Source organism: Rhamphochromis longiceps, linkage group LG2 (genome assembly GCF_057381845.1).
Source record: "Rhamphochromis longiceps isolate RC_006_pf linkage group LG2, R_longiceps_female_GT1.1, whole genome shotgun sequence".
NCBI lineage: Eukaryota > Metazoa > Chordata > Actinopteri > Cichliformes > Cichlidae > Rhamphochromis > Rhamphochromis longiceps.
In genome coordinates this window covers 13,339,897-13,362,703 of record NC_140558.1, presented here as the reverse complement: position 1 = coordinate 13,362,703, position 22,807 = coordinate 13,339,897, and the positions used below count along the sequence as shown (strand labels likewise).

Here is a 22,807-nt window from a genome sequence, read left to right as displayed (position 1 = left end):
CAATAAGTGGTCATACATATTTAATGGAAAAGTGAAAGAAATGCAGTTGTTTTCTATTTAGATTGACCTGAAACATATGAAAAATACTAAACATGTATGAGAAAATCAGGCTGTGCTCACTCATACAGCATCAACATAAAAACACACACTAGATTCATGAGAATGAAAAATCCTGTCTACATCAAAAGTCTATATCTAATTAATATTGCATACACTATGCTAATCTCACTGTCTCACTTTCAGAAGCGACTTCGTGTATTTCAACCCAGCTGGTAATAAAATCACTTTTGCATAAATTTCATCTTTAGCTAAATCTGATTTACTCAGCTTCAGTAAAGCTGCAGGTTTGACTGTGATTCAGTGACTGCAGTGCACACTTTTGTGTCTGTAATCAGAATTATTATTTAAACTGATTCTCAGAATAAATCGATCAGGTGGAATTACCAGCTGAGACATCGACTGTGCAGTAAAAAACTGTCGTATCATCTGTACAGAGACTGCAGATGAAAAATGTGAGCATGTAATGATTATTGCTGCTTTTCTGGTGTACTGATGGAACAAACTGTCATAAGATCTGATACTTGAAGATAAAATGCTGAAAATATGGCTGCATGTACAGGTCCTATTAAAGAGGTAATGTATGGATTTAACCGGTGCAAGAAAATAAAAATCCAGAATGTAAATAATGCAAGAGTGAATATGCATCTCGAAGAAGAAGCTCAGAAAAATTTAGCTAGCTGTAATATCAAATCCAGGAATTTGGATGACATTGGTACCAACTAGGGCTGCCAAGATTAGTCGACTAGTCACGATTACGATTTAAAGTTATAGTTTTTACACAGCTGAATAAACGTCAAGCAGACAACTGATTATCAGAAATGTGCGATGCTCGAGAATATACTCCGGTGTCCTGTTATATTTTAGATAGCAAGGAGTTTATTAAACTTCACCAAAACAATCTGCTAATTTCATTAAAATTTAACAAACTATCATCTTGTCTTTATTTTTAGTTAGTACATACCTTAAACACTTAAAGCTGTAAGCTAATGATAGTTATATAAGAGCAGATGCATGCTGGTGCAATAAGCTGTACGTTTTACGTCCAATGGATGCATGATCTGATTAGTCGACTAATCGCAAAAATAATCGGTGACTAGTCGACTATCAAAATAATCGTTTGTGGCAGCCCTAGTACCAACTACTATATTTTCCATCCATCCATCCATCTTCTTCCGCTTATCAGGGGCCGGGTTGTGGGGGCAGCAGCCTAAGCAGAGAAGCCCAGACCTCCCTCTCCCCGGCCACCTGCTCCAGCTTTTCCGTGGGAACCCCAATGCATTCCCAGACCACCTGAGAGATATAATATCTCCAGCGTGTCCGGGTACTTAAACTCTTCCACTTGGGGCAGGAACTCATCCCTGACCTGGAGTGGGCAGTCCACCCTTTTCCAGCTGAGGACCATGGCTTCAGATTTGGAGATGCTGATTCTCACACTCAGCTGTGAACAATTCCAGTGCAAGCTGGAGGCCATGACCCGATGAAGCCAACAGAACCACATCATCTGCGTAAAGCAGAGATGAGATTCAGAGACCACCCAAGTGAAAGCCAAATTGGCTACACCTAGAAATTCTGTCCATATAAATTACGAACAAAATCCGTGACAAAGGGCAGTCCTGGCAGAGTCCATCACCCACCGGGAACGAGTCTGACTTATTGTTGGCTTTGCAGACCAAGCTCTTGCAATGGTTGTATAAGGATCGAATGGCCGGTAGCGATATTCCTGAAGCACCTCCCACAGGACACTCCGAGGGACACAGTCGAATGCCAAATCTACTATATATTTTTAAAGTAAAACATCTAATTTATTATGGTGACATTAAACTGGCCAACATGACACTCACCGTGCATGTTCTTCAAATAGTTGACACTAAGGAGATGAGTGATAAAACTATGGTAACAGTTTGTTAGCATTGACAACGCTAGCAGTGCAGATTTTCTTCCCATCTGAAGAAAACATGCACAATATGTGCTGTGCAAAGTTTGGATTTTAAGTTTTCTTTTTTCTTTGTTGGCTTCTTGGTCATTAGACAAATTGCAGCCTGAATGCTCATTGGCCCATTCTGAATACAGTGCCCCATCCTGTGCTGCTGTATAAACTCACTTGTATCTATTTGATTAACTGTGCAAGTGGCAGCCAAGATGAAATCCTCCACATTTATTGCACCTGGCGAACCAGAACAGCATTTCCATTTTGAAGCAGATCTCTCCTGCTCTCCTCGCTGAACACTCGTGGCATCATTTTGATACGCCAGTATTTGCCAGGGCTGAATGGTGCCGGGATGAAATAGGAAGGGACGGCAGATTGAGCTGCACAGCTTATTCTGGGAGGTGACACGGGAGACGAGGCCGAGTGGGATGGCAATCCATTTGTAACTGTGACCGAACGCCTCGAGGGGTGAAGTACCTCATTTCAATACACACACATTCAGAAATTCAAAATCGGCATGCTCACCCACACGCAAGATTTGATTAAAAAGACTGCAAATGTATGCTGATAGACAATAGAAGAAATGTCAGACTGTTAACCTGGTGAGGAGAGTAAGTGTTTCTGCATGAATGTGTGCGTGCTTACGGAGAGGTGCATGCAGAAATATGTGACTATCATTTGAGTTTAACTGGAATCACATGTATTTTGTCATGTTTCTCAGGTCTGTCTGAATTTCTACGAACATTATTGCTAAGGATTGTCTTATTGCATTGGAGTCACACTGGGTTAAATATGTACACTTGGGTTTTAAGGGGTATTTATTATTTTCTTCTTTTTTTGGGTTGTATGGAAGCCCCAAACGCAATTTCATTGTTCTTGACAATGACAATAAATAAATAAATACTAAATACTAAATACTAAAGAACTCTGAACAGCTGTGTATGTGTGAGTAAAGTCTCTTTAGTCATAAGCTGTTGGCTTTTCCAGTTTCCAGCCTCAGTCCAGTGACATATAACTGGCTGGACCTTTGCAGCCTGTTGTTTACATGTTGTAGCTGTGTACTGACACCAGGGGGCAGTGTCAGAAATACGCTGACCAGCTGGTCTGGTCTGGCTCATGTTTTTGCTGTTGTCAGACCTTTAGCTTAGCCGCTCCTACAGGTATGACCAAAGTCGTAAAAGAGGAAGAATGAGTGTTTTAGCGAACTGAACGTGAAGATTATAAACAAAGAAAACACGCCATTGCAGCCCACTTGGGCTTGTAATCACATTTTTTTGATCTTTATTTTTGTGCTTCTTTCTGCTCCTAAATGCTGCAGTTGCTCCTTCTCTATTGAAGCCCACTTTTCAACCACACCATGTGCGTGTTGCATTCTTAAAATCCATCACAAATGCACCACAAACTGCACTTTGTGATAATTAGTCATTCTAAGCTGGCTGTGTAGGTGTTGCCTCAGCGTCTGGTGCCGTCCAAGCTGACTTCTTACAGACCTGACTAGCTAAATCAAACAGGTCACTTTGGTTCAGTTGGAGGTGAAAGTGGGTTTTTTTCCTTCTGTCTTGAGTACTTTTTTGGTCACTGTCTCAACAAGACGGCAGCTGTCGTGGTAAATGTCCCGGCTGCTTTAAGAAGGTCAGAGGTTACAGTCCTTACAGTCACCTGCAGTTCAACTATTAGATATTAAACTCATTCTTTTAACCACTGAGGAAGAGAAACAAATATATACCTGTGGCCTTTTGGATGAATGGACTGCATTCATACAGCTGCACAGCTCTAGTCTTCCAAACCACTCAAAGTGCTTTATACTACAACCACATTTACTCACACACACACTTTTATTATAGCAATAAATATACAATTTAACTATCACGCACAGTTTATGGGCTTCTGATAGCGAGCGAGCCTCTGTGTCCTTCAACAGAACAATGAACACTGGAAACAGACGCCACACACACAAGGAGAGGATTCTTTCTTATTATGCTGCTTTCCTGAAACTTCTATATGTGTGCATGTGCTTTTCTAATACCACTGTGGCCAACTTTCTGGTGCATGAATAACACAGCATGTAGTTCCTGCAGTACGTAATTTGGGTTATTTTGAACTGTGAATCATCCAAAGCTACTGTAGTGGAGTCCAAGAATAAAAATCTAGTGCTGGAAATGAGCAGAACAGGTCCACACTTAGCTAAATGTCACATAACTGGTGCCTTGGGCTTTATTATACACAACAATAAGTGAATATTAACGATCAGCAGTGATGTAAGGTGTAAAGTTACTACAAAACTAGCACACAGGAGCGCCGATGGCAAATAATAAACGAAGAAGTTTTTGTTGTCATATTGCAGTTTTTTTTATGTTAGATTTTGTGTATTTTATTGTATTTTGTATTTTTTTGTTATGTATTTTCATAACAAGGATGAAAAGAAGTTCCACAACACTTTATGTATCTGCTATCGGGGGGAAGACGGTGGGTGTGTGGCTGCTGTGTGTTTGTGCGTAGCGTAATCGGCTGCTGACATTCATTGCTGTAATGTATAAAGATACAGGAACCCATCTGAGCCCACGCATCCCTAACAGGACGGGCCATGTGTCCGTGTTTAATACGATCCCAGCTGGTCAGGTGTGGCATGTTTCTGTGATACAGTGAATGTGGGTTTTTTCATAATAATGTTTTTTTACTGTTTGTAACAAAGGCAAAGATAAGATAAGCTTCCAACCCTGAGCTGGAAAAAAATTGAAGACTGGATGTATGTTGTTTTTTTTCCTGGTATTTCACCTGAACAAAACGTGCAGCAGCGTAGCAGAAGCAGGGACGCATCTCATGAACTGGACGAGGGGTCTGCGCGTGTGTCTGTGTGTGCACGCATTTGGAAGCAGAACATTTCTCTTATCATTACAGAAACAGACTCAAGGACTCACTAATGGAATAAAGGAAAGATGCGGCTGTCAGACAAGGACATCTGGAAGAGGACACACACACACGCGCACGCACACACACACACGCGCACACACACACACACACACACACGCACATGCGCGCGCACACGCACACGCACACACACACACAGGGGCATTCTCTTCCTACCTTTGACATATAAAAATGTCTGACTGTATGTTTGAATGTTTGATTAGTTTTTATATAATAAAAGAAGTTTGGTTTTTAAAAGGAATTGTTTGAAAACTATTAAAAATGATGACTCTTTATAGTGTCACGATTTAATTACTAATACTTAAATAAAACATGTCGATTCAAAAGAGAAAGTGGGCACAAGATAAAGGCCAATCAAACGGGTGATAATAAAGCAGCACCTGGCAACTGTGGAAAGGAAGAACTCCGTTTTAATAGGAGGAACCAGGTTCAGGAAGTCAATGATTCTCCTCAGGAAGGCCTTTCCAAAGCTGAGGAAAGCTCATAGTACACAGTACATTAACCAAAACCTAACCTGCCAATGCCATCTAGTGTTTCCTACAATCCGCTATTAGCAATCAGAGGCACGTCTAAGCTCACTGAAGACATTTAGTCCTCCGTTTAAAAAAAAGAAGAGATGGGTCTGACATTTTCAAATCACTGCAACCCAAACAGTCTCTGCTTCTTCATCTCGACACAACAGAAATGCAATCTTCAAAAATAATTCATGTGAGAAAAGACTGAAGCAATTCATCACAGCGTTATCGTGCGAAACGGAGGAGCGCTCCTCTACTTGCCTCCATTTACATACTCATCAGACACCAGAGACCTCAACCGCAGCTCGTTATGTAAGCGCTTATCAGTGGGCGGTTAGCACTGGACTGGAAGCTGAAGCAGCTCTCCGGCATATTGAACTTCTCTGTTCTGGTGATAGTGGAGGGGCTTTAAAACCTTACATAACCCTCCTTTTCACACAGGGCCAAATATACTATACAATCACTGATGACAGTCCCCAGGGGCAAGCCTCCCTCCCACCTCAGCTCCCATTCCCCAGCACCCAACCACTTTCCCTCCATCCTCAACCATCCTTTCTTCTTCTTCTTCTTCAGCTTCTTTTTTTAATTTCATAATCCGGGCGCTGGCAGCAGTGCGTGACGCGGGATAATGTTATCAGGGCCAGGCAGGACGGCTTGCTGATCCTATCCAGTTAATTGGAAGTTGTTTCCAAGTTTCGTGGAAGGAGATGTGGATGGGAGCGACTGGTGAAGACAAGCACGAGGCTGTCACTGGAACATGTTGATGACAGGCAAAGGGAGCGTGTTTCAGGGGAGGGGAGGCAAGAAAAAGGAGGAAAAGCTTTAAATGTGTGCATGTGCAGACAAAAAGTACACATGAATGAGCTTTAAAGGATAATGCTGGCTACAGGCTATTCTGTGTTTCTGTGTGTCATCAAATACATGCAAACACCAAAAACACTAAAAACACACTGTGTTTTTTCCAAATAGACAGATTTATACTGAAGAAATAAATCAGAAATTTATGCAAGAAGGGAAAAACCCTGTTTTAACTGTCATTAATAATCACTGTTTAGGCATCCATATTATTATTAACCACACGCGAACAATTATCAAATAAATAAGTTCTGCATTTTTGGTAACTATGTTGTAGGTGTTGTAGGTTTTAGTTTAGTTTTACTTAACTATAATAACCTTGGACAGAACCACCCTTTAACACCTCTATTTTTAACATGTTTGATCCTTCATTACAACCTTTGAACCTTTGGCTTAAATTTTGAAAGGTGGCTCTATAATCTATAATAAGTTTTTTTCACTATGTTGTAGTTCAAGTGGTTTGAGAGGGAACCCAGCTCCTGCACCTCCTCTGGTTCACAGGCTTTGGAAAATCCTGCCTGTACTCTAATAGAGGACTTTGGCCAACTGTGGTTCTGTTAGGACCAGTGAATAGTGTAACCATGGAAAAGGACACAGAGAAGTATATGGCAGCATGGTGGATTAAGAAGAGGATTTTCACTGGAGAGAGTAGGTTTTGAGGCCTAGAACTCAGCACACAGCAGGGCAGCTGCAGGAGGAGGGCTGTCTGGTTTCCTTGTCTGTATGCCTACTGCAGCACTTAATGTCACAGTAATGAATTACATGAGTAATGAAAGTCAGTTTGCATAAACTGTGTACAAGAAAAATCCTGCAGACCACATCAGCGTTAATATAAAGTCCCCAGACTTCAGACCCTAGAATTCCCTGAGCTGCTAGTATAGCTATAAAGTTCAAGTCATCTCCTTTCCAAACACAACCATTTCAAAGATGGAAAATAAAGCTTCAGCAAGCAGGAACTGAACCTCTGAGGGAAGTTCCCCTCTCGACTAAGCAAGTTTCAGCACATCAGTCACACCAGAATTGCTCCTGTCCTTTTTAACCAGTTCCAGGAACTTACAATTTGTAGTGCTTAGCACACATGCACTCGCACAAACAGACACACACATCCAGCAAGCCTTTCACCCTGTGCTTGATGAGCTGACCCTGGGGACACGTGGGCAAACCTGAAAGGGAAATCAATACTGGACGAGTGGACCGAGATGGATTACTGACAGGAGCCATTTTTCACAGCAGGTTAGCAAGACTCCACCACAACACTCCATCTTCATCTGTCCAGGAAGGATGTGGGAGCACAAAAATCTCAATGTACTGTAGCATCCTAGTGCAAAAGTATATTCATTTTACCCTTCATACGCCCAACCTGCCATTCCATCTGGTGCCAATGGGACCGGGCTGTGCCCCCGATTACAACACAGTCTGAGAAGCTTGTAAGGTGGCGCCATCAGTTCTCTGAAGCTTTCCTGGTATTAACCCTCTCTGGCTCAAATTAAGTTTTTGTTGCTAATGCACAAAAGAATACCTGCAGTGGTACTTCTGAGTAAAAAAAGCTCATAAAATATGTATGTGGTGTAATCAGTTTGTTAGCTTTTACTTGTTGCAAATCTGCAAAGCCTGCCTTGAGAGGGTTAACAAGTAAAATGGATGCATCATTTGTTGTGCTTCATTCATGTTGCATCAGATTGCCAAGGTACCTCTGAGAAATTTTAGAGCATGCTGAATAATAAATAATGTTAAGTAAAAGGCTGGTTTACTCTTCAGGGGTTTGGATAAGCAGAAGTTCATATTTTGCATGTTTGTTGCGGCCTGGTCACGGGGATAAGGAGGTTTGCTCTAGACCAAGCTTGCTAATTCTGTGTTTATTGCAGAGCTGTTACTGACTGATCTTTTTTAACAGAATTAAAACAAAATGAAATATTGAAATGTTGGTCAATCATTGCCCCAATCTGCACAATCTCATACACACAAAGAGACACACAGACACACACACCTTCATACACCAAGTTACTCTTTGCACAGTGCTCAGGCTTTTGCACATTTTTATTGCACTGTTGTGTCTGTATCGTTCTCTTCTGTCTGGTGTTGCACTGTCTTTGTTTTGGTTTTTTGGAATTTTTGCACCCTGCACTTTATGTAGTTCTGTGTTGCTTGTCTGTTATATGTAGCACCATGGTCTTGGAGGAATGTTGTCTCATTTCACTGTGTACTGTACCACTGCACAGTGACAATAAAGTCACTTGATTTGACTTGACTTGTTCATTTATGCTGATATTCAGGCACCCCAGAGAATCCCCAAACTTCACCTGGTCACTAAAATAAACAGAATTTATATGGCACAGCAAAACTGATGTTTGCTTCATTCAGTTTGAGTGTTATATATTCCATTTAAATAAGCTAGATTTTCTTTGTTAGGGTTAGGGTTAGGGTGATGGGTGATGAGTGGGGTGGATCATCTGTGTATGGGGAAAACATTAAGTGTGTTCCCCATATTTATCAAACCACAAAAACATCATCAACCTCTGAATTATGTTGGGCTTTGTCATTTTGAAGATGTCTGGATAATGTGAAGACTACAAAGGTCAAAAAGCACCTGTAGGCAACTGTTGTTGTGATTCGGAGCTATATAAATACAACTGAACTGAAAATTCCAGCAATGATGTGTAAAAACAACTTCTACATAACCATGCTGTATGCCTCCAGCTGAAACCATTGTTTCTGCAAGCCCAATGTTTCAGGCCTGTGTTGCATTATAAAGTAGGATGACTTTCATCAAAACTGAATCTTATATCTTTAGTCCTGACACCAAATAAACACCAAAGTCCGATCACCCCTGAACCTAACACGATTATTTGTTCCTTCATAGATTCTGCACTCAGGCTCATATTTTGAGTCTCTCCATGCACAGACTGCAAATATGTTTCACTTTGTTTATCAGAGTAAAACGCTGCTGCCCGCTCTACAAATAATACATTGATGATTCAAAAGTCACCAAAGACAGAAAATAAATGTCACAGACGCCAGTAAATGAATTAATTATGAACTGCTAACACTGTTCCGCTCTCTCAGATTTGCCGGGCAGAAACTTTAGCACTCCAGACATTATTTATTCATGTGAGTCTGCAGTGAAAAATTATTTCCTCAACAGAAGCTAGAAGGCAAAGGAGGTCTACAGGACTGCATTTGATTATTCTTCTCATTATTCTTCTTGAGTCACTGACCCACTGTGGTAAAGGAGCTTCAGAAAGACCGCGTCACAGAGACAGGGCTAATTTTAACTTGCATATTTTACATTTTAATAATAGTTAATAGGGTTAATTTTAGCACTAGCTTAATCAAGGACTGATATGATGGATTAAATATGACACTATTCCTTCTTTTTTAATATTTAATGCAAGCCTGTCTTGAGAATGACAGATCCACATTTTAGTTACGGATGGTTGCTAAATTAAATTCTGGATCTTTCTGTTCATACTTGCCACTAATATCAAAGAAAGCTAAAACTCAACATTTAAGATTAAAATGTTTTACATTTTACATTAATGAACACTGTGAAACAAAACATTATCGGGTAATTTGGATGCAACAGTGAGGAATGTTACCTTCAGTCAGGAAGTTCCAGGATTAACAAGTCCATGTACAGGAAACAGAGCAGGCAGGTTCCAAGTTTTATTGACTGAGAGCCAACTGAGGACAAAAGGTTACAACAGAGGGCCACAGAGGAAAATGCACACAGTACTTTTCTGTTCAGAGAATGGATGGTTATCATGGCAGGGTTCTTTTTTTTAACAATTAGTGAGGTGGCTGTTAGGTTCCTGGACACTCAGTGTTTATTCTGCAATGATGGCTAAAGCAGTTGATACTGAAGGACAACGCTCCTTTATCCACATGAGGAAACAATAATAGTATCACTGAGGAAACTGTGGCGCCTTTCTAAAACTGATTTACAAGTAGCACCTCTATTATTTCTACATATGTAAGATGAAAGGGAAAAACAAACGGCAGTGATAAAGATGGCTATCTAGTCCACCTATACAGTACAAGTATAGATTATTAATATATTAACTTATTTATTAGATTAGAATATTATACTAAAGATTATGAAGCTCATATAATATTGAATAGAAGTTCGTTCCACATCATTGGGCCTGAATGAGCAAAACCATAATGTCCACTGTTTTAAGCCTGTACTGTGGAACCTGTAAGTGATTCACCAATCGGATGGATCCGGGAGCGGGATAAGGTGCTACTGGACTGAAGTCATGAGTTCCCTAGAGTATTTAGAAGTAGAATGGGAGCCTTCAGTTTTCAGGCCCCTCTTTTATAGAAACAGCTTCCAGTTTGGATTCAGGAGACAGACACTATCTCTACTTTTAAGATTAGGCTTCAAACTTTCCTTTTTGATAAAGCATATAGTTAGGGCTGGATCAGATGACCCTGAATCCTCCCTTAGTTATGCTGCTATAGGTGTAGGCTGCTGGGGGATTCCCATGATGCACTGGGTGTTTCTTCTTCACTCATGATGTATTAAGAGACCTCTCTGCACTGAATCATACTTGTTTTTAACCTCTATCTCTCTTCCACGGCATATCTTTTATCCTGCCTTCCTTCTCTCACCCCAAACGGTCGCAGCAGATGGCCGCTCCTCCCTGAGCCTGGTACTTCCTGTTACAAGGGAGTTTTTCCTTCCCACTGTCGCCAAAGTGCTTCCTCATAGGGACTCATATGATTGTTGGGGTTTTCTCTGTATTTATTACTCTAGGGTCTACCTTACAATATAAAGTGCCTTGAGGCGACTCTTGTTGTGATTTGGTCCTGTACAAATAAAACTGAATTGAATTGAATATATGTCAATGAACTTGGTGAATGTTGTCAGCAGTGCAGACTGAAACGGACCCCTTCAGCCTCGGCAGTTTGTGCTCCACTTTATTAATAAATCACAATAAATCACAGCCTGGATACAATAAATAAGGGGATAGATAAGAAACAAATAAAATACATGTGTGGGTGCAAAGAATATATAATCATGGCTTTAAAAAAAAAGGAGAGACAGAGCGCAAGTCAAATGTTGCGTCTTCAGTGAGCACTAAACCTGCAGCTTAGTTCTGTCATTTGATCTTCGAGGCGCTTTGCAGGCAGTCAAATATAAGACAGGTGCCTCATCCACACCAAAATAAAAACATTACAATTAAAAGTTGCTTTTTAACCATGCTCAGGTAATGTGTGTGTCATGTTAACCTGCTCATTTTAGTTAAAGGATCGGCCTAGAGTAAATACAACTTCTGACTTTGGTCTACTTTTTAATGCTCCTGGACTGGTTACCTTAAAAAAAGCTAAAGTTAAGATTTAGCAGTGTCACAATAATGAAACCATTTCCTGGCATCTGACTCCTTGTGGTCACGAAATCAGTGGGGGTAATTTGAAAGGTACTTGTCTGACATTTTTAAGGTTTTTATTAAATTAACAGCTCTAAATGAGGTTCCCTTGGTGGACATTTGACTAAACTCAGCAGGCAGCTTCTACAAACTACACATTCCATCTTTTCTGTTTGATTTTCTTCTCGTTAACAAGTGTCCATTTCATGCTGCAGTCCTGCTGGTTGGCTAGTTGGTGTAGATGATAGCAGCAGGCACACGACGAGACACTCATCTTAAACTCCTGACAGGGTCTGAAAATGACCACGACCACAGTTATTGTCAGCTGTATTAATCAAGCTCAAGCAAAGCAAATGTAAACACATCTTTGGAGCATCAACACATCCAACATCAAACTTCAATACAGATGCAGGATGCCTCACAGATGCCTGTGAAAGGATCGTTTATATATAGCCTTGGACATTTGGACCATGCACATCTGCATTTGCATCTCTGTAGGTTTGAAAATGACTGAGTGGAACTGAGCAGGAAAAAACTCCAGCCAATTGCCAAAAAAAATAACCTCTGAGGTGTTTTCCAGCAGATGAGTGAACAACTCCACAACAAAGTGCAATTAGCATGAAACTACAAAGCTTAACACAATAGACAAACAGACACTGAGTGAACAAAAAGACTGAGAGAAAAGGCAGCTGGTGATGAAGTGCAACCAAACAGCTGGTGACATTTTCAGAGTGAACTCATTCAGCCTGAAGACAAAAGACCCCAAAAAACAAAAGACCCTCAGACGCTGCTGACACGTTCACCTCTGACAGACAGAAACACTATTCACGTGCTGACATTTAATCATCTCCTGATATTTTACTGTTTGCATCGATTCGGAACATCATTCAGTCGTTTCTCCATCTGTCCATCCACTCAGTGGATGTCTGAAAGTTCTCCAAAACCTGATCACTCGTTTGAAATATCACTACTTTCCATAATCAACTCACTATTTTTAGGATTTCTTTTTGTTGTACATAGAAATATAAATTAATTGAACTGCAGATTTACATAATAAAAGGCTTATAAGGGAGAAGAAGTGGATATATTAATACTGAAATTAATGGCAGTTTAAATAATATTTTTTTATGACGGGATAGTAAAAGTAATAAAAAGATGATAATAAAACACAAGACAGACTTAATCTGAATTAAAGTGATGGTGCAGACCTCAGCCTGACTGAAATGGACCTTAAACACTTGCTAACGTTAATGAACTATAGCAACATTGCAAAGAAGAGTGGGCCAAAGTTGTACATGACTTCATCAGAGACTGATGAAGTCATGTACAAAGTGATGATTTCAGGTTATTGCTGCTAAAGGTGCACTGTTAGACTTTTCATCGCCACTTTACGGTAACATACTGGCGTCACTGTTGCCAGCGTCATACCATGACGCCGTGTTACGGTAGCTTACCGTTCTGCAGGATGATACTGTTTTTTGCTGGTGTGGTATAATACTCTTGGACAAATTATGGTAACGCACCGTAGCCTTTTTTACGGTATCTCACTGGCGTCACTGTCGCCAGTGAGATACCGTTATGTCGTTATGTCGTTATGTCGTTATGTCATAAATTACGTCAACAAAGTAACATCATACTGTGATTAAGAAATTGGTATACTACCGTTTACTCACGGTATGTCACTGTAAGCCCGCTGCAAGGTAATAAACTGCAATATATTAACCAGTAACTTACCGTTATCACGCATCATCAGTACCAAAAATATTCATCTCTGCTAGAGGACACAGTGTCCCAACAGGCGGTCATTTACTGTTTAACAGGTCGTAATTGACCGTAATGTCAGTTAACACTAACATACTGTAAGAGACTGGAGGGTTCCAAAAAAATTGGATGGATAGATAGACACACACACACACACAAAATATAATTCATGTGCTTTACACCACTTTATTTCAATTCTGATTTTTCCCTGCTGAAATACACATTTCCAAAATCAAAAACTGAAAAGAACTGAAAACATATTTTCATTGAGGAAGCACTTGTTTTTACTAAACCATGTAATCCATTATTTTCTCAGATGGTTGTACAAACAATAACAATAACAATATTATGTCATATCCATATCATGGCAGACAACATATGTTCAAGTGTTGGGTTTTCTTATTTATATTTTGTAGGGTCTTAAACCTACAATGTGAAGTGCCTTGGCATTCATTTTGTTGGCACCATACAAATTAACTGAATTGTAATGAATATAATATCAAACTGTTGCACTCAAAAAACCTATTGGACAGAGACAGCGTCTTGCAAGATAGCAAGAGAGCTTGTCTTCATTGTTGCTCGTCTTGTGTAAATGTCCAGAAGGCATGGGACATGGATAATCTGTGGAGACACAGGTAACAACACATTGGTCACTTAAATTATACAAGAAATTCACTAAAAATGGCAAAAACAGTTACCTAATTTGTGACATGAGGGTCAATGTGAACAACCTTTTGCTTCACAGTGGTCCCAGGGCAACATGTTGTCATTATGCAACATAAAATAATTTCAATACTTCACTTCTTCACACTGTCTAGATAGTCATAAAGCAAATAGCTATGTACAGTTAATTGTTAATGGCCTTATGTACATAAGTCCATTTTAACATATTATAATTGTACAAAATTGGCAATTATTCTACACATTAAACACACCTAACAAACAGTCAGCCCAGTTAAATTACCGGAGATGAATCAACTGTATGGTTATTTTGGAGTTTATAGTTTGTGCTGCTGTTAAACTTTACAGTATTGACTTCAGTATTTTTGCTGTTGGTGTAGCTAGACTACCATGTTGATCAGTAATATGTAATGTGAAATTTGATATTGTTACTTTGCTTGATTCACTGAGACACATGTCCAACAACCTTGGTTTATAAAGGAAATTACAGAAATTTGAGCTAACAAAACAGAGACTGGATACCTGTGTCCACGAAAAGCTCCTGTGTCAAACAGAAATTTTAATATGGTCTAATCAGCTCTATTTCGTAAATGACTTCTTACCAAGCATAATCAGCCTTGGGGTGCTTGGCAGGCTTTTAACATGCAAACTGAACAATATAAATTTGCGTGCACTGAAGCCACAAAATTTAGAAATACACATAGTTGCAAAAAGTTCAGTGACCAATTACCTTTCCTAAATGGCATATGCAATGCAAAAAATAAGAGTATTGTCAATAGGGACCAATTCCCAGTTTTAACATGATCAAAATTATTCACAAAAGGCTTCAATAAACAGAAAATGTGTGCCGACAAGAGAACAGTGCACAAAAATGAAAAGATATTTGAGCTCGGCGCTTTAATGGGTTTAACATGACTTAGTCAGCACTCCGCACCGTACAGGTAGTACAAGCACACCTGAAAACACTGACCAGCTAACAGCTTTAAGCATTTGGGCGCAACCTCGGTTGTTCACCGATTCACCTGTTGCAAACGTCCAAGTTTCTCATAAATCCATCGGCAACTATTACCTAACTAGTCTTTTGAGTCTCCACATTCATAGATATTGACATTTTGTCTTAGCATTTGAATGAAAATATCCTGGTAGGGTAGCTTAAAAGTCAAAACAAACAGTAATAAGAACGCATTTCGGACTTCTCTCGAATAAGTGAAAAAAAACACTTACCTTCAGACTGATTAGCTGGTTCCGATCCAACTTTAATGTGTCCCATGTCAGTCCGTTTTAGGGAAAAAATGTTAAGTGGTTTCATTTAATTTTGAGATACTCCCGCATGGACGAGCAATTTGGAGTCTAGCAGAGTTATCACGAATAGCATATGATCTTCAGATATAATCCAATCAACCTTGCATTTAATCCGATTGAACATCCAGTTACCTCTGACAACTTCTAGTTGCACATATCGGTTAACGGTCTCATCATCACTCTGTGCTGCAGCGAACTGGATCTGTGGCACAGAATAGTTGATGGCCATGTTGTTCTCCTGCTTTGCAGCTTTGTTTGAGTCTGAATTGCGGCTTAAACGTGCAAAACTAAGAGAAGCAGATCAATATTTTCTTCTTGTTGTTATTTAATGGTGGTTGGCAACCAGCGAAAGGAGCATTAACCACCTCGAGCAATATTTTCTATCCCCATTGCTGTTTAGAAAGTGAATACCCGACGTGTGCGTCATACGTCACGTTGTACGTCAGGTGAAGGTGTGGTGTCGGCTATTGCACCTGTCGCATTAAAAAGCTTTAAAAACGTAACAATCGCTTTAAAAACACAACCCAACGCGCTGAACTGTTATAATGTGTTACATTATCACGTATATCAGGACATCTCTTCTGAACCAAGACGAAGTGGTGCTACAAAGGAATTATTTCTTTAGGAGAGTGCATTTAATAGCAGTCTGGCCTGCAACAAAATGCACCGCTAAAAATACAGTTTCTGCTTGTCCCAGAATTTATTAATTTTGAGAGTGAAGTTGTAGTACTGATGCTGGTTAGTGGTGTAGGTTTCATGGATGTGACACTTTAACTTGTGTAAAATGACGACCAGAGCATATTATTAGGTTAGTTCACTGTAGTTAGGCAGAGGTGTCTTAAAAAGTACCACCTTATAAAAAACAAATGAAGGTCCAGTATAAGAACGAATAAGAAGAGAAAAAAAGGAACACCCTGCTAAATGAAGTCATTTTTAAACATTACTCCAAATGTAGCCATTAGTTTTTGTTGCTGGCAATACAAAAAATGAGTATACTTCAATTATATTTCCCAAGTATACCTTACCTAGTACGTATACTAATAATGCTTTTATTTAGCTTTTAAATGTACTTTTTGTTCACCATAATTGCACTAGCATAATGTCATAATGTCTACAAGAGTATAATTAAAATATACTCGACTCTATCACAATACTAACCTTACAAGTATACCATTAATTAATAGTATTAATAATGTTTCACATTGTTTGAATAAACAAATACATTTATTAATATATGAGGTTCCATTCAGTTCAAGGAATTAAATTTTAGTGTGGCTGCAACTTACTCCTTAAGTTAAAAATTATGCTGTATATTGTAGTTTATATGTTATACTACTTTCACAGTGAATCACATTTTATAGTAATACACTCTGAATGAGGATTTAAGTAATTACTCTTAGATCTACAGTAGAAAACAACAGAAATCCGGATGGTGTAATAGTATAATCTCAGTAACATCACCAATTGTTACATTTGCTGTATTTTACAGCTGTTTCCATGAGTACGGTGAGTTACCGTAAAAATAATGTAATCTCATGGAATTTTCCCACAATTACATGCAAATTACAGTACTAAACTGCAAACATCCTTTAGAGTTTTTTACTGTTGATTTTGCAGTACTAAGCTATGGAAATTACTGCAAAGGCTAACAGTGTGGTTCTACAGAGGAAGAAGAAGCACAGTGAATCCAGGGAAGGGTCAAAGTATAAGACAGCAGAATTTGCTTTTGCTTGAAATCCTAGTAGTGATGCATACAATGGAGCCCATGATATAACACATACCTCAGGTGATTCTGGCTGCTTTTCTTGATATAGCTTGATATGCCTCCTCCCCTCCGGTACTGGAGGCTATAGGGGGAGGAAGCGGGCTATATATTACCATCGTGGCATTTGTCCATTTGTCTTCCCGTTGTGTGGGTGAAGCAAGAGACAAATGAATAGAATGAAAAGAAATGAGGAAAGAGGGAGGGACTGGAAAGAGGAGGAGGTAGCAAGGGAGGATGGGAAGAAGAACATGACTTGCCAGAAAATATACGTAGGGCAGAAGACTAGATGGGAAAGAAGAGAAGAAAGTAGACTAAATAAAATGACAAAGGTATATGAAGTATATGATACAACAGTACAGACTGTGCAAAACCCTTAAGACAAGGTTTCATATGTTCATATGTTTTTTTTTGTGATGAAATACTTCATCACAAAAAACGGCATTAAAAAAGAAAAAAACAAGTTGATGTCGAATGTTGAATATGTAGGCAAAGGACAATTCTTGGTAACAAAAACGTAGTGACTGGCCTTTGTAGCTGAGGTAGTCCTGACCAATCAGACTTGAGAGTGTTCTGGTTGCATTCAGTAAACAGTCCGTGTGGAGAGCTATAACTTAGATTATTTACTTGCACTACCTTTGATGCAACAGAAATCCCAAAATATTGGCCACTGACAGGAGAGGACATCATGGCCACGGCCTAAAATCATCAGATCACAACCACAGGTACGTGTTAGTTCTGATATTATTAAAATAATATCATTTTAAAACAAACTTTGACAATAATGATCATGTAGAATCCTAAACAGTGGACGCATCTGAGCACTTTTCTCCCCATCCTGCTGTAGTGGATACAGGCGAAAATGCAGCACTGCTGCTCCATGATCTAAACATTTATACATGCAATTACAATGATTAAACTTAATGTTGCACCACATGAGGCACAGTAAACATGTACACCCTCTTTCTTTCAGTCTGTTGACTCGATTCAGAGAGTGCTAACAGTTTGATGCCCCCACAGGTGCTAATTCAAGATGCAGACACGAGTCACCTGCTAACAGCTGCAAACGCCACTGTCCTGGTCAGCATGTGAAACCCCCCCAGGGCCAAACATCTGTTCCCATGCTCCTTAGCACTGACTCTGAGTGGTGCACAGATCACTGCCGCTTGATGCTTTAATATTACTACAATAATAAATTCTCATGTGTCACGACTGAACAAGTACTGAAGGTGCTCATTTATGTTAACGAGTAAAGACAGTATGTGCAGTCTGAACTGCACCAGTTTCATTCATGTTTTTATTTATAAGGTTGCTATAACAAAATGTTACAGCTGTGAACATGCTAACTATTATTTGATGTGTGCCGCTAATTCATACAGCAAAAACACAAAGTTTTGCCTCGAAATGATTTGTAAAAATACGGCTATTTTACCATCTCTCCATAACTGAAGGTTTTAAACGGTAATAGTGTAGAGGTTTCCCCTGAGAAGACTCTAAAGCTGTGAAACGTGTTCACCGCACACTGAAAGCAGTAGGAAAAAATTCACACAACAAAAACCTTGCAGCAAGGAAAAAAAACAAAAACCATTTGTACACAGAAAAAAAAAGGCTGAGGTTGAGCTGCACGAGAACAGAAAATAGCTGCAAACCTTTCTTTCGCCCAGTAACCGTACACTTCCTGAGATGAATGTGTCCAAAAACAAGGAGAAGAATCATGACGATGATGCACCAAAATCCAGTGCATGTTCGTCTGCCGCTGTTTGTACGGGACAGACGTCCTGAGAGGGGTGAATGCTTCATTATGCATGTACAGATAAGTGGTTTGACTGTCTGCTCCGCTGTGCAGGACAGATCTGGGCTAAAGGCGCTGCTTCTCCAAAGATGCACGGAAACACGTCCACAGATAAAGAACTGTGTTTTCTGCACAGCAAGGTGTCCAATGGAGTCAGTGTCGACACCTTCTGGTTGGTACATGAAAATCAAAAGTCAAGAAGGCCTCCAAAGTGAGCAGGATTCATCTTTTGACCAAGAATACTTCAAAATACATTTTTAAAAATCTAAAAGCAGACCTGCAGCTTTAGCTCTGATCAAAGCGTTCTGATTCGCGTCGATCTGATGCTTGGATGCCGATCGGGTTTACTGAACCATTTTTATTTTCTCATTCCTCAAAGGAAGAAGGAGATTTGCGTTGATGTACTCTGATACAGTACTTAACTTAGGTGTTCTTTTGGACAGCTCGTTTAAAGAAGTGTCCTCTGTAGTACAGTCTAGCTTTTACCAACTACAACAAATCTCTAAGGCTAAGCATTACATACCGCGAATGGATCTTGAAAAACTTATCCATGGATTTGTTACTTCAAGATTAGACTAGGGCAACTCCCTTTACCTGGGCCTCCAATCTGCCCTTCTTCATAAACTACAACTTGTCCAAAATACAGCGGCACGCCTTTTAACTGGTACTAGAAGGTTTGATTCTATTACTCCAAACCTTGCTCACCTACATTGGCTGCCCATCAAATATCGGATTGATTTTAAGGTTTTATTGCTTACATTCGAAATCGTAAATAATATGCTATTTAACTGAACTTCTCCACCTGTATACTCCTAGGAGAGCACTTCAATCATCGAGTCAAACGCTCTTGGTGCAACCTAGGTCCCGGCTGAAAACCAGAGGTGATCGTGCTTTTGCCATTGCTGCATTTAACCTCTGGAACAGTCTTCCAGCTGATATTCGCGCTTCAGAATCTATTCAATCTTTAAAACACGACTGAAAACGTATTTATTTGATCTTGCATTTTCGATTAGTTAGTGATTTATCAGATGTACACTTTGTACTTTTATTGCATTTGTATGTAATTTTAACCTATTGTGTTACTGGGTTTTTCCAGTTGATATTTCTGTGTTGATTTTACCTAACTTTTATACTAGGAGTGAAATATTTCTTTTAACATAGTGAATTAGTGCTTTGTTTTGTCTGGGAATGTATTTGTACTCTACTATTGCACTGATATGTAATTAATTTTATTTCATATTTTACTATTGAAAAGCACTTTGGTGTACCTCTGGTGTGTGCTATATAAATAAAGTATTGATTGACTGATTGATGTTGATGTGGCTGTTTGAGCCTTAACTTACACACAGTGCAAAGAAAACGTGTCCTACTTCAAATAGTTAGGTAACAGATAAATTTAGACATCTGAAGTTTGTCAAAGTCTATATTTGGCAAACCGCTCCACATCTTTCACATCTCTCAGAGTTGAAATGACTCTTTTCCTTTTTTGGGTTTCATTTTCTTTCTTGTTCCATTTATTTCAACTTTTACACACCATCCTCCACTGATTACACATGCACACAAAATGTTCTGTCAAAGAACAAAACTCCTCTCCGTTGGTTATAAAACCCTGTTAGAAATGCAGGAAATAAAGCCAGCCATGGCTGTTTTCTCATGTTGGATTCCAAACGAGTATATGACCAGAATGTAAGAGATAATGAGATGCGTTCGTTGGTATGAACGTGTGACAGATTACTGCTGAATATAAATGCTGTTTGTTTCTTCCTTCAGCTATTTTTCCTGTCAGAGCGTTCACTCTATCCTCCTCCCTCCCATTTCACTCCATTGGGGTTAAGAGGGCTGTGGTAAGTGGCCAGCAGCATGCTGGGAGGGTGGGTGGCGATGCTGTGTGGGTGGGAGGTTTGTTACGCCTGCCAACTGCTGAGAGAGGGAGAGCTGTGCTGGAAAAAGGAAATTAAAAAAAATACTGGACGCTTACATTTACTTTACTGTCAGGAGGATTTCAACTATATTTTTATTGTTTTCCAGTTTTTCCTGTGGAATCACATTTTCTTTGCGGCATCATCTTCAAATATTTTGTTGCTGATATTTGTTATTTAGCAATTTGGGATAAAAAATTAACCTGAAATCAAGATCATCCATGATTTACTGACAGCGGCCTTATTGATTAATACATTTTGCTTTGTGTGGGAGGGGTGTAATGAAGTTACGCCCTGTTAGCTCTTCGGGTGGGTGATTAGCATTAAACACAGAGCTTAAAAACACAAAGGCTGCGATCTGACAGAGGCCCCGCATACAGTCGCATTGTTTTTAGAGTGTATATCAGATAATTGCAGAGCTTACTGCACACAGCAGGAAGTCTTGGGAAACTGTATTGAATCCAACACTGAAGCATTTTGTTTAAATGTGCATGCGTGCCAATACTGGTCAACTGCAACATAGTTATAAACTGAAGTCTAGAACGATACTTTATGCATTTCAATTAAAATCAGTGATTAAAGCGTTGAGACAGACATCGAGGCTGGCTTCATACAATTTATTTGCACCTATTAGAAACACCAATGCTCAACAAAAACGAGGTAACACAGCTGACCTACCAACAGCTTAACCTGGAATATATCTTCCTTTTACATGTCAGAACCTTCCACTATTACCTTTAGACCCCAAATATGTTATGATATTGCTGGTCTTTCTCTATCAGACTTCATTAGCCCTGGAGGATTCTGACCACAGATGGACAGACAGAGCTGTCCAGAGATGTTGGCAGTGACAACAACATCACAAAGAAACTCTCTTTGTGTGTAATCGTTGTTGATCTTTGAATGAGGTGAATGAGGTACAGTCTTATACAGAGGGCTACACAGGGCTCCATGGTGCGTGGTCAGTGCAGTGTGTATGTGGTATGTGCTGAGCCCAAATATCGTAACATTCTTTTCACGCCCAGATGTGCTGCATATATCTAAAAGCCATCAGAAGGAAGAACGCTAAAAGTCCACAGAGACCACAGTACAGTGAGATGCAGGAGATTTGACCCCAAATAAATTGTTCATGGAGAAAAAACTACAGCAGCAGAGTTTAGAAAGATGGTGAAATGGATAGCAGTGCGTACAAGTGGCTTCAGTTTGTCCAGATATTAACTGGCACACTTCTCATCATGACTGGAGGTCACAGCCTCAACTGTAGAGCATCACGTTGAGTTGGTTCATAATTGATGAAAGCAGATACTCCATCTGGGACAACTCATGGCATCTCAACACAAACACCTGCATGTTCATTTTTTGTTTTTCTCGCAGGTGCAGAGATTAATCAGATCATTTAAGAGCTGCTGTGGACAGGAGGCGCAATTAGAGCATCCTAAAACTGTTTTAAGACTTGAAAAAGTTTTTCAAATCTTCTCGATTATGTATCAATAAAAACAACAAGAGCGTCTCCAGTGTTCTCCATATGCATCCACTCCATTGTCCAGTCCATGTACAGAGATCTAATTCTAATTCATGACCTATTTCTGTTCTAGGCCTCGTACGGTGAAACGAGACACTACAGTCACGCTGCCAACATTGTGCTGAACAGTGTAGCGGGGCCAAGTTTTGCCCCATTTCCTGTTACAGACTTGCAGTGTGAAGAGCACCATGATAAGCACAGTGACAGCTATGTGTTAAACACAACTTCAGAGGCCTCAGAGCAGCGGCAGCTCGCCAGAGCAGGCTAATGCCCACATACATGAAGACTTCCTGTGCAAAACACAAAGAGAGGACAATGAAACGTGCAACTGAAAAACCCAGCATAGCATTTCAGCAGGACTTTGGTCTGAATATACTGAAGGCGGTCAGCTGGAATTGAGCAAAATGGCTTTGC

At 39.7% G+C, this 22,807-nt stretch overlaps 1 protein-coding gene across 2 annotated transcripts in view; it reads right to left on the bottom strand.

The window, feature by feature from the left end:
* The window catches only part of cplx2b (complexin 2b), a 57,472-nt gene that overhangs the window by 19,774 nt on the left and 14,891 nt on the right, over positions 1-22,807 (bottom strand). The gene's annotated exons all lie outside the window — the stretch shown is intronic.